A 10,697-nucleotide genomic window follows, 5' to 3' on the forward strand; every position below is an offset into this window, starting at 1 on the left:
AATAGCGCAATGTAATTTGAGGTGTCAAACAGGAAATGTGACTGATGGTACAAGTTAAACCAAGCTGATCTCGCTTTCAAATGAAGGGTGAATTTGGAGAATAAATGCAGTCCATATAGGGAAAGACAAATCATAGGAGTTCTCAAGGAAGAATAAAAGCCAGGAAGCATAAAGTAAGAGACATAAAAGATCAAGAAGGGCATAAAATAGCTGGGGAGAAGATACGGAAATCTCAATAAAATAGGAATTAGAATGGAAGAAAGAGAAAATGTAAATAACCAATAGCCATTGGAAAAAAATGTCAAAGTTATTAAGTAACCACCTCTAAGAAATGTCCAGGTCCAGTTAGCTTCATTAGATACGTTTTTGCTTATTTTTAAATATCAATTAATGCCTTGCTTTAAAAAGTAATGTGGAGCACCACACCATTAGGGTGGGCAGTATTCAACATGATGGCTGTGTTCTTACCGCCCCGCCTGTGTCCTAGGAGGAGAACTGTGGCCCACTCCTGCTTGAGATCAGAGCCTCCGTGGAAGACTGGAGCCCGTTTGTGTAATAGGCTGGTCATCTCAGATCATTGCTGTATTGGGAATGTTTTCAGATTCATTTTATGGAACATAAGCATAACTCTGAAACTCAAACCTTGACATGGTATCCTAAAAGAGGAAAGCTGCAGCAAAATCTCGGTTTAAGAAGATAGGCACAAGCATCCCAGTTAAGAGGGAACCCAGGCGGAGAACACCTCACCCTGTGGGAGTTTTGTTTCCCAGAGGATGAAAGGCAGAGATGAGTCCCCCCGACCTTAACACTGGGGGGGCTTGAGGATTAACCTCCATGCTGGGATAGAATCAGAGACATAAGGCTCACTTGAGCCGAAGTAATCCCAAGACCCCTGCGTGAAGCCAGAACCTTTGAAAATCTGCGGCTCTCATGAAAGAAGATCTTGCAAGCATTGCCCAGGGAGACAGCAAAGAAATTTGACTCTCATGGCCCTGAGTGGCATAAGAAAAATCAAGCCTAGCCCATGCTGTGCATGGGTTTAGAGTCCTAATTCTATCAGTAGCTTCCTGGGGAAGACCCAGTGATGTGAAATTAGTATAAAAATTGTCCCAGGCAAGTTACTATCCCTCAGACGCCTGATGGAAACATGCATGGCGTCATTCTGGACTTGGGGACACTTTAGTTTCCCAAGCCTCACAGAGTCCAGTGGAAAAATGAAACCTTGCTTGGATGAGCTTCGAGTGAGACTTGGTATAAACATAAGAAGAAACCAGTGAGTTCTTCGGTATTGGGGCTTTGATACATTCCACATGTATGTTCTGGAAAAAAAAAGAATCCAGAATGGCAGATGGAGGCTAAAATACCACTTGCAGCAAGACAGTCCATACAGCTAAGTTGGAGGATGTAGTTCACATTTACGGAAAGAGCAGAGCCCCAGAGTCAGGTAGATGCTGTCTACCCAGTCACAGGTCGTGCTGGGCAGGTGACAGGAGAGCTTGTCCCCTGCAGAGAACACCTCGCCCATGAGAAGCTTGTTCCCGAGAGGAAAGGGGACAGAGAAGAGCCATCCGTGCCAGGCAGTCCTCTCACATTTCATGATCACCTAAATGACAGCAGAAAAGGGACAGGAGTGTGCTGGTAAGCGAGGGAGCCTCCCCACTCCCCCCGTCACGGAAATCACAGTAGGGAAAAGGCATTCCTGTCTCCACATTAAAAGAAAAAAAAAAGGATTGGAAAACATAAGATAAACAGAGCATGCAGGCAAACAGGGCTTCCGGAAATGAAAAACTATCACTAAAATAAAAGCTGAGAACTAGACTTTTAGAAAGTTACTTCAGAGACAAAACTAAAGATTCTGAATTGAAATCTAGATCTTAATAGACTTCCCAGAATTCAAGCAAAAAAAGTGGAATGATGGAAAATGGGAGAAGCTGACGCAGAGGACATGTAGGAAGGTTCCACAGAGGTCACAGTAGACCCGGACTGGCCCTCGGGCCGTCCCGGCTCCCGCTTGCCCGGCCTGCCCGGCCAGGAGAGGCCCGAGGCCCTCATGCCCCAGCCGGCCCTGTCTCCAGAAGTGCCCGAATTCCTTGCAGCTGAGACAGCAGTGGACCTCAGCGCCGTCTTCTCCCTGGGCCCTGAGGGGACGGCAAGGCTGGCTCACAGGAAGGGTGAGAGCCACCGTGTTGTCATTCTGAGGGAAGTGACTTGATGAGACCAGGGAAAGGCCCAGGGGGTCTTGTAGACTCCGGTGCTGACTGGCACATGCTTCCTTCAGGATTTGTTGCCACGTCCGAAAACCCCCATTTATTTAAGCCACTTTGGCTTTCCAGTTACGTGCAGTTGAAATATTTCTGACAATAAGTTCAGACAAGGTTGCCTTCTTTTCTATGACTAAATGATATTCCCTTCTATATAAATATGCCACGTTTCCTTGATTCATTTCCCCCAAATGGACGCGCAGGTTGTTTCCGGGCCTTGGCCGTCTACACAGTGCTGCTAGCTGTGAACATCGGGGCGCAGATACTTTGGTGAGTTTCTTTCTTTCTGATTAATACCCAGAAGTGAGATTGTTGGATCATATGGCAGTTCTATTTTTATTTTTTATTTTTTGAGGAACTTCCATATGGTTTTCCATAGTGATAACACCCGTTTGCATTCCTACCAACCGTGCACCAGGGGTTCCTTTTCCTCCACATCTTTGCCAACACTTGTTATCTCTTGTCTTCTTGATGGTGGCCATTCCGGCAGGCGTGAGGTGGTCTCAGCATGGTTTGATTCTTGGTCTCCGAGGCAAAGTCTGTAGCTTTTCACCTTTGAGGAGGATGCTACCTGGGGGCTTGCCATAACTGGTCTATATTAGGTTGAGGTGCATCCCCTCCAAACTCCGTTTTCTGAGAGTTTTTATCATGAATGAATGTTGGGATTTGTCAAGTGCCTGTTCTGCATCTACTGAGATAATCATACGATTTTTAGTCTTCATTTGGTTAGTGTGGCATATCACGTGGATTGATTTATGGATGTTAGACTATCCTTGCATCCCTGGAATAAATCCCACTGAATCACGGTGTGTGATCCCTTTAAGGTCTTGTTGAATTTGTTGGCTATATTTTGTTGAAGGTTTTTGTGTCTATGTTCATCATAGAGGTTGGCTTGTAATTTTCTTTCCTTGCAGTGTTTTTGTCTCATTTCCGTATCAGGATAATGCTGGCTTCATAAAATGGGTTTGGAAGTGTTCCCTCCTCTTTAATTTTTTGGAAAAGTATGAGGATCGGTATTAATTCTTCTTTAAATATTTGGTGGAGGTCACCAGTGAAGCCATCTGGTTCTGGACTTTCCTTTGTTAGGAGGCTTTTTATTACTAATTCAGCACCTTATTTCATCATGAATCAGTCTTGGTAAGTTATACATTTCTAGAAATTTTCTTCATTTTTTTTTTAGATTGTCCCATTTGTTGGTTTATAATTATTATTGTAGTCTTTATGCTAGCAATTCCGTAGTGGCAGTTGTAATGTCTCCTCTTTCATTTCTAATTTTATTTATTTGAATCCTGTCTGTTTTTTCTTGGCAATTCTAGCTAAAGGCATATCTACTTTATCTTTAAAAAAAAAAAAAACCCAGCTTAGTCTCATGATTCTTTTCCATTGTCTTTTTTTTTTTTTTTTTTGAGATTTATTTACTTATTCTTGAGAGAGACACACAGAGAGAGAGGCAGAGACACAGACAGAGGGAGAAGCAGGCTCCCTGTAGGGAGGACTTGATCCCGGGACCCCGGGGTCACATCATGAACCGAAGGCAGGCACCAAACCACTGAGCCACCCAGGCAGCCCTGTGTTGTCTTTTTAGTGTGTACTTCTGTTCTGACCTTTGTTATTTCCTTCTTTCTACTAGCTTTAGGCATTGTTGGTTCTTCTTTTTCTAGTCCATTGAGGTGTAACGTTAGCTTGTTTATTTCTGGATTCACAACTCAAAGGGTATCTCTTCTAGTGTCGTATAGGTAGGTGCAGTTTCTTTAATATATTGTGCCACAGATGTCTGCGGGTGGGTGGGTACGTCCGTTCTGGAACCCTATAATTTTTGAAAGTTACCACATTTTATGAGGGCCATTATCATCAGCTTCTTCCTTCCTTCCTTCATCAGCAGATTCTCTCTCCAAGCCATTCACAGCCTTGCTCTCTCCCTAACCCCACCTGCTCAGTACTCCCACTTCAGGGAAGGAGTCCTTTCTAAGTCTGATTCTGCTATTCCCAGGCCTCAGACCCCCCTGGTCTGATGGGCTCTCCTGGTTCCCACTTCTGGTGCTGCCCTCTGCTTCTGGGAATGAAACTTTTTTTGTTTTTCTCTTGGGTCTATTTCCCCCAAGACCCCTGCACCTCTGCTTTTCCATGAAATTTCTACCAGATCTGCTGGTCTTAGGTATTTCCCCATTCACTTCTAAAGTGGGATATATGTTCTCTGCATTCTAGTCATGCTCTGCAAGTAGGTTGTAAGTGTGTGGTTTTGTTTTGGTTTTGTTGGTTTGTTTGTTGTTTTTTTCTCTCCTTTCTGTCCCATATGGTTTAGAGAACATGTACTGAGGATGACTCTACATGGCTATCACTAATTGCTTAATAGCCCCCCCCCCCATTGAACAGGTATATCATAATTTTTATGAACTTCTATACAATCTATTGATAGACTTTTAGGAAGTTTGTTGTGCTTTGCTATTATAAATAGTTGTGAAAAAAAATCCAACACTAGGGCTATTGTCATGTAATTTGTTTTCTAAACTAAGAAATTTGAAAATAAAAGAAGATGCTAAGACAACATGGCTATCTTGTTGAACCTGGCTGTCCTGGGAAAATTGGACACTCTAACCGTGCGCAACACATAAATTCCTAACAATGGAATTAAAGTATTGAATGACACATGCCTATCCATTTTGCAATTTACTGCCAACTTGCCCACCAGTAAGTTTCACCAATTTACAGTTGCAGAAATGGCTTGCAAAGGTGTCTTTAACCCACATACTCACCAATGTTGAGCACCATACAAACTTTAGAAAACTTTAATAAATATAAAAAGAATTTTATTATCTAAAAGAACGTGTATTTCATTGTGAGTCAGGTTGCTGATAGGTTTTTTGCCATTTACACTTCCCTCATTCTGAATTGCTTTATATTTTTTAGTATTCTTCTTATGTTTTTCTGTTTCTTTATGGATTTGTAGGTGCTTTTTGTGTAAGAAGGAAATTGGTGTGCTATGTTATGTATTCCTAAATCTCCCAGTTTGTCATTTGTTTTTTTCTGTTGTTGTAACTTAGGGATCGTGAGAGAGTGTGTTCCAAGAGGAAGGAAGTGAAAGCCTGTGGTCTCTTAAGGCCCAGGTAGGCCCAGAACCAGTATAGCATCTTCCCTACTCTAGCAGTTAAAGCAGCACCAGTGGGAAGGGAAACAGGCAGGGCCCAGCCCTTGATGGGGAGCCTGTTCAGAATTTGTGGCCATTTTTAATCTGTCATGAGGATTCAAACCTTTTCCTGTTAAATACATTGCAGGTATCTTTTCCTGATTTTTTTTTTTTTTTTTTTTGTCTTTCAATGTTGTGGTTTTTTGTCACACAGATAAGTTAAATTTTTATGTAAAAAAATATTTTGGTTTTTGTCATTACAGCTTCTGGATTTTGTATCATGTTGAGAAAGGCCTTCTCCATCCAAAATTATTTTTTAAAAACTCCCCTATACATCTTTCTGGTATTCGGTTTTATTTTAATGTGCATGTGTTCAATATATATGTAACTTACATATGAAGTCAGAACCTATAAAATATTTTCCAAAATAAGAAAATAAATATCAAACTTTTAGCTCTTTTTAATTATATTATTGCTCCATGAACAAAATTGTTTTATGCTTCCATATTATGCTAATAAAATAGCATTTTACATGTACCTCAACATAATTTTGAGGACCAGCCCAATATAAATGAGTTCTTCTCATAGATGTTTAAAGTCTGTATTCTGCTAAACTGTTGGAAACTATTTTGAGAGCATTTCTACTGGGTCTAACTGAATTATGCTTCCAATTTTTCTCCATTACTGAGCTCCATGCACTTTTTAGGAGTATTATCTTCATACCTCATTGTATCTTGAAAGGAATTCTTTGGATGTGATCTGTTCTTTTCTCTTTCCAGACTTTTGGCTGATTGCTTGGATCATCCATCCTAAGAAGAAAGCAATTACAGATACCACTATAAAAGATATTCCAACTTGGGTTTTAGGATTAACCCAGGAGACAAACACTTAAAAAAATTATTTATTTATTTGAGAATGAGAGAGAGAAAGAGCGCTCTTGCATGTGTGCATGAGCATGACTGTGGGGAGGGCCAGAGGGAGAGGAAGAAGCAGACTCCTCGCTGAGCAGGGAGCCCCAAGGCAAGGAGGGACTTGATCCCAGGACACTGGGATCAGGACCTGAGCCAGAGGCAGACACTCAACTGACTGAGCCACCCAGGCTCCATGACAAACACTTTTACTAACAAAACATTTCATTTTAGGAAAGAAGTTCTTTTTGTACTTCCAACTAAGGATATGTAAACAGAAGGGTTGTACAAAATGACTATAGATCCAAACTGAAATTAATTTCAAAATGAGCATTTTTGTCCTTTTTTTTTGAGGCACAACTGCATCTACTAGTGAACTCTGGAGCAAACACAACACACACCCACAACACAGACATACACAGCTATGCACATGCACACTTTGTATATATTTTGCATAATTTTCTCCCTTGAAATAAAGAAGCAAAATAAAACTTTTCTACAAAATTTTCTTCAAAAAAATCTCTCTAAAGAAAAGAGTTGTCCATAATTTATGAATTAAGGGTGAAATCATTTTTGAGTGGGGGGTGTGTGTGTGTGTGTGTGTGGAGCAATCCAGGTAGGCAGAGAGTTGTGGTTCTTAAATCTCTGGCTCAGAAGACAAAGCAAAGAGCTTTTGAGGCTTCTTTTCCTGGGATATTTTGCAGTTGATGAAAATAGAATTCTCAGCCAGGAGGACTCCCTTAGAAGGTTAAGATGGTGCTGATAGTTAAAATGTTACTAACAATAGTAATATAAATGACAAAAATGTCCTCATTGGGCCCAACTCAGTCACTTACAACACAAAGAGAGTGAACTCAATACATTATTTTTAACTTCAATTCTAGCTCCATTGTTTTCAGTTTTTCTTTTCCACCAAAAAAAAAAAAAAAAAAAAAAAAATGCGAGCACAGAAGTGGCTTAAGGTTTCATGATCCTACATTAATCTCTAAGGATGCACTGCTCTTTGAGGGGCCCCTCTGGTTTGAAGGACACTGTCCTCCATGCCAGGAATGCAAAAGTGAATGAGATCATCTTGGTTCTGGTTCTCACGGAGCTTTAGGTGCATCCCAATAATTACATTCTTAGGACTAACATGCAAGACACACTGATTAGCCTTAATATGGAATTAATAAATCCAGGCCATCATTTTGGTCCTAAAGTCAGGATACTTAGGAGTCAGTTTGCTATGTGAACATGTTTTCCTATCTCTGGTGCAATTAGAAATGCTAGAAAAAGAAAGGACTTTGGGGATCACAATTTCCCAACCCATCTCTGAGGTGAAAACAGTTGTGGGAGAGCCAGAATTCCAGTTTGCTAATCCCCAGCTCCTCCCGCTGGGGGGCAGCACCACGCAATGGTCAGACCTTGGGAATGCACAGGCCCTGAGAGGATTCCTCTTTGCGCTCTGTGTGAACCCTGGTAAAGGACTTAACTGCACCAAACTTTAGTTTCTTTATCTGTAAAATAAGAATAGTATTTATTTTACAGGATCATTATGAGGAGTTAAAATGTATGCACAACATGTATTTATTTATTTGGTTTTAAAGGTTTTATTTATTCATGAGAGACACAGAGAGAGGCAGAGACACAGGCAGAGGGAGAAGCAGGCTCCATGCAGGGAGGCCGACGTGGGACTCGATCCCAGCACCCTGGGGATCACGCCCTGGGCTGAAGGTAGACGCTGAACCGCTGAGCCACCCCAGTGTCCCAAAATACTGTATGCACAGTATTTAAAACAGAATCTGAGGCCTAGCAGCCATCAGTTCTTAACGATCATACTTCCTATACCTTTTATATGTAATTGCCCTTAATTTTTGTGCTAGTTACAGGTGGTGGGTCCCCTAACCCCCACGATGTCCAAGGGTCATCTGTACTCCCCTTTCCTCGACTCCTGGTGGTGCTTCTGGCGACAATCAGACATGGCCAGTGGGAGACCTTGTGAGGCTTAGACTGGCACTCCGCGGCCACACACCTCCCCAAACGGGCTCCTAACAGTTTTAATGAGGGTCATTTTCATTTTTTATGCTAAAGAGCACACTGGCTCGGGATCTTTTCTGGATGTCTTTGAGTATTTGAGGGTTCAGGGATGAGGAGTGGAGGGGAGGATGGGGCCTTTGTGGGAAGATACACTGTATGTGGGGGGGGGGCACTTTCAATGCAGGTGGCAGACGATTCAGGCGCCTAGATACACAGAGAGCGTTCCCCAGTTTTAAGACTGTTCATTTACACGTGTGCTGCTCGCTACCTGTTGGACCAGTTCTGGGTTCTACCTCTGCCCACCGCCATACATGAGCCCTCTGGTAGGCAGGGCTGGGAAAGAGGATGCAGCCCCTTGTCAGCTGTGGGCACCGATGCCACCCAGAGGAAGCATGGAGAGAGTCCTTGGAGGAGCTGCCCTTCTGGTTCCAGTTAAAGTTCTTGTCTTCGGTTCAGTTATCATTTGTCCTTCTCATCTTATATACCTCTTGAAATCCTTTTTTGAATCAAAGTGGTGATACAAGTCAAATAAGCTCCTACTAAATATTCTGTTATTTTCATATCCATTTATTATTCAAGGGCACATATGACAGAAAGAATGAACCACACAGTGTCACCAGCAGAGCATTTTTAGATGTGATATGTGACTCCATGTTCCCTGTTTCACCATGAACAATCCAAAGGAAAGGGAAATATTTGGCAAATAGGCTAAAAATAGGCTACTTTGGGATGGAGGGAGCTACCTCGCCATGTTGATATTCTTCGTGTCATTCTGTGACTTTGTCATTCCTTCTATTTGCTCCATTATTAATACCACCGTCTGGTGAGACTCTAGGCCTCTTGGCCTTTCTTCTGTGGAAGATTCTTGTGATCTCAGTCTATAAAAGCAAAACAAATGGGTAACGTGTGAGTTGGGACCAGAAAGTAAATGTAGTTCCTCCTGCTTGAGAGGGTGCCTGCGCATTCGCGGCTGTGCTTCTTTCTCTTTCAATTTTGCACAATGCGTGTCGAACTAAGGGAACTTACTCTTCTTGCATAATTCCTAGAATAAAGAACACTGGTTCAAAAGAAAAAAAAAATGTGACAGTAGGACAAGGTTATAATCCTTAAGAAAATCCTGCTGCAAGAAAATCAAATGGGAGATGCTAACAGATGCTATTCATGTTTGAATTTCTGAGAACGGAGGCAGAGCAACCCCAGAGGGGTTGTTCTTGTTTCCACATTTATCAAGGGGGAGGGGATGGGAGCCAAGTGGAGTGGGGGTTGTAAAAGGTGCGTGAGTGAAGAGAGAAAACCAACAGCAAGAGGCTAATGGAAACCAAAGCAAAATTTGAACGGGAAGGTCAACCAAGTGTCTCTGGGTCAAGTCAGGGAGCAGAATGTGCTTACCAGAGAAAGAATCCCCACACGGGTCTATTGGTGGTGTTTCCTCAGTGTTGTCACTGGACCCTGGGCAGCTGTCACCCAACTCAGTAGCCCTGCCGGCACTCGGTGCCTGGATTGGAGCTCGACTGGTCTCCTCAGTAGAGATGGCAGGTGGGCCTTGTGTGGTTGCTTTGTTTCCAACTGGCTCTGCAACTGCAGCCTAATCATCCATTGAGCCTTGGCTAGGTGCAGTAGTTCTTTCTTCTGGAAGCATCGGACTTGCAGTCTTGGGTGGCAAAGTTTAAGATAACTGAAGAGTAACCACGGTGACAACAGCTATAAGGACAACAAATGACTGTGGCTCTATATGAAATTGTTTTCTCCATTCTGCTGAGTTTATCCTGTTTTTAAATAATAGAAAAGGGCCAATGACAAGGCATTTCAGGAAAAAAATCTGCTTTCACTTCAAAATCATGCCTGTGTCACAATGGCCCTGTTAACGTAAGCCCTCCTCCACTCTCTTTTGTAAGGATTGTTCTTGGCCTCTGTCGACCCAAACAGTCAAATCACCAGGTTTGGAAAGTAATGAATTTATCAAATTTGTACCTCATGGATCTTTTATGTGGGAAGTCAAGGCACTGTCTGCATAAAATCAGCCCCTGTATTTGAATGTGTCCTAGGAAGAGAAATAATATTTCCTACGTCTAGAAATCAAAAGAAATACTCCTCAATCAATCCAACATAGTTACTTTCCCTCACCACTCTGGCTTTTCCTGGTTCAAATCTATTCAGACACTGGTTTAGGTGACTGGAGTGATCTATGCTTTGCCATCAATGGGGCTGTTGCAAGCCAGCCCCACGGAGAACAGACTTTTCATTGGGGAAGAGACAAAGTCCTATTGGCATATCTTCTTATTAATGAACTCCTAAACTGAAGACTATAGAATGACAGAAAGTTTTCAGCTTCAGAATTGACATAGCAAAATACAAGCCCGTAAAGAGAAATAAAGGTTGCACCTCCCT

This window comes from Vulpes lagopus, chromosome 11, assembly GCF_018345385.1.
Source record: "Vulpes lagopus strain Blue_001 chromosome 11, ASM1834538v1, whole genome shotgun sequence".
Taxonomy (NCBI): domain Eukaryota; kingdom Metazoa; phylum Chordata; class Mammalia; order Carnivora; family Canidae; genus Vulpes; species Vulpes lagopus.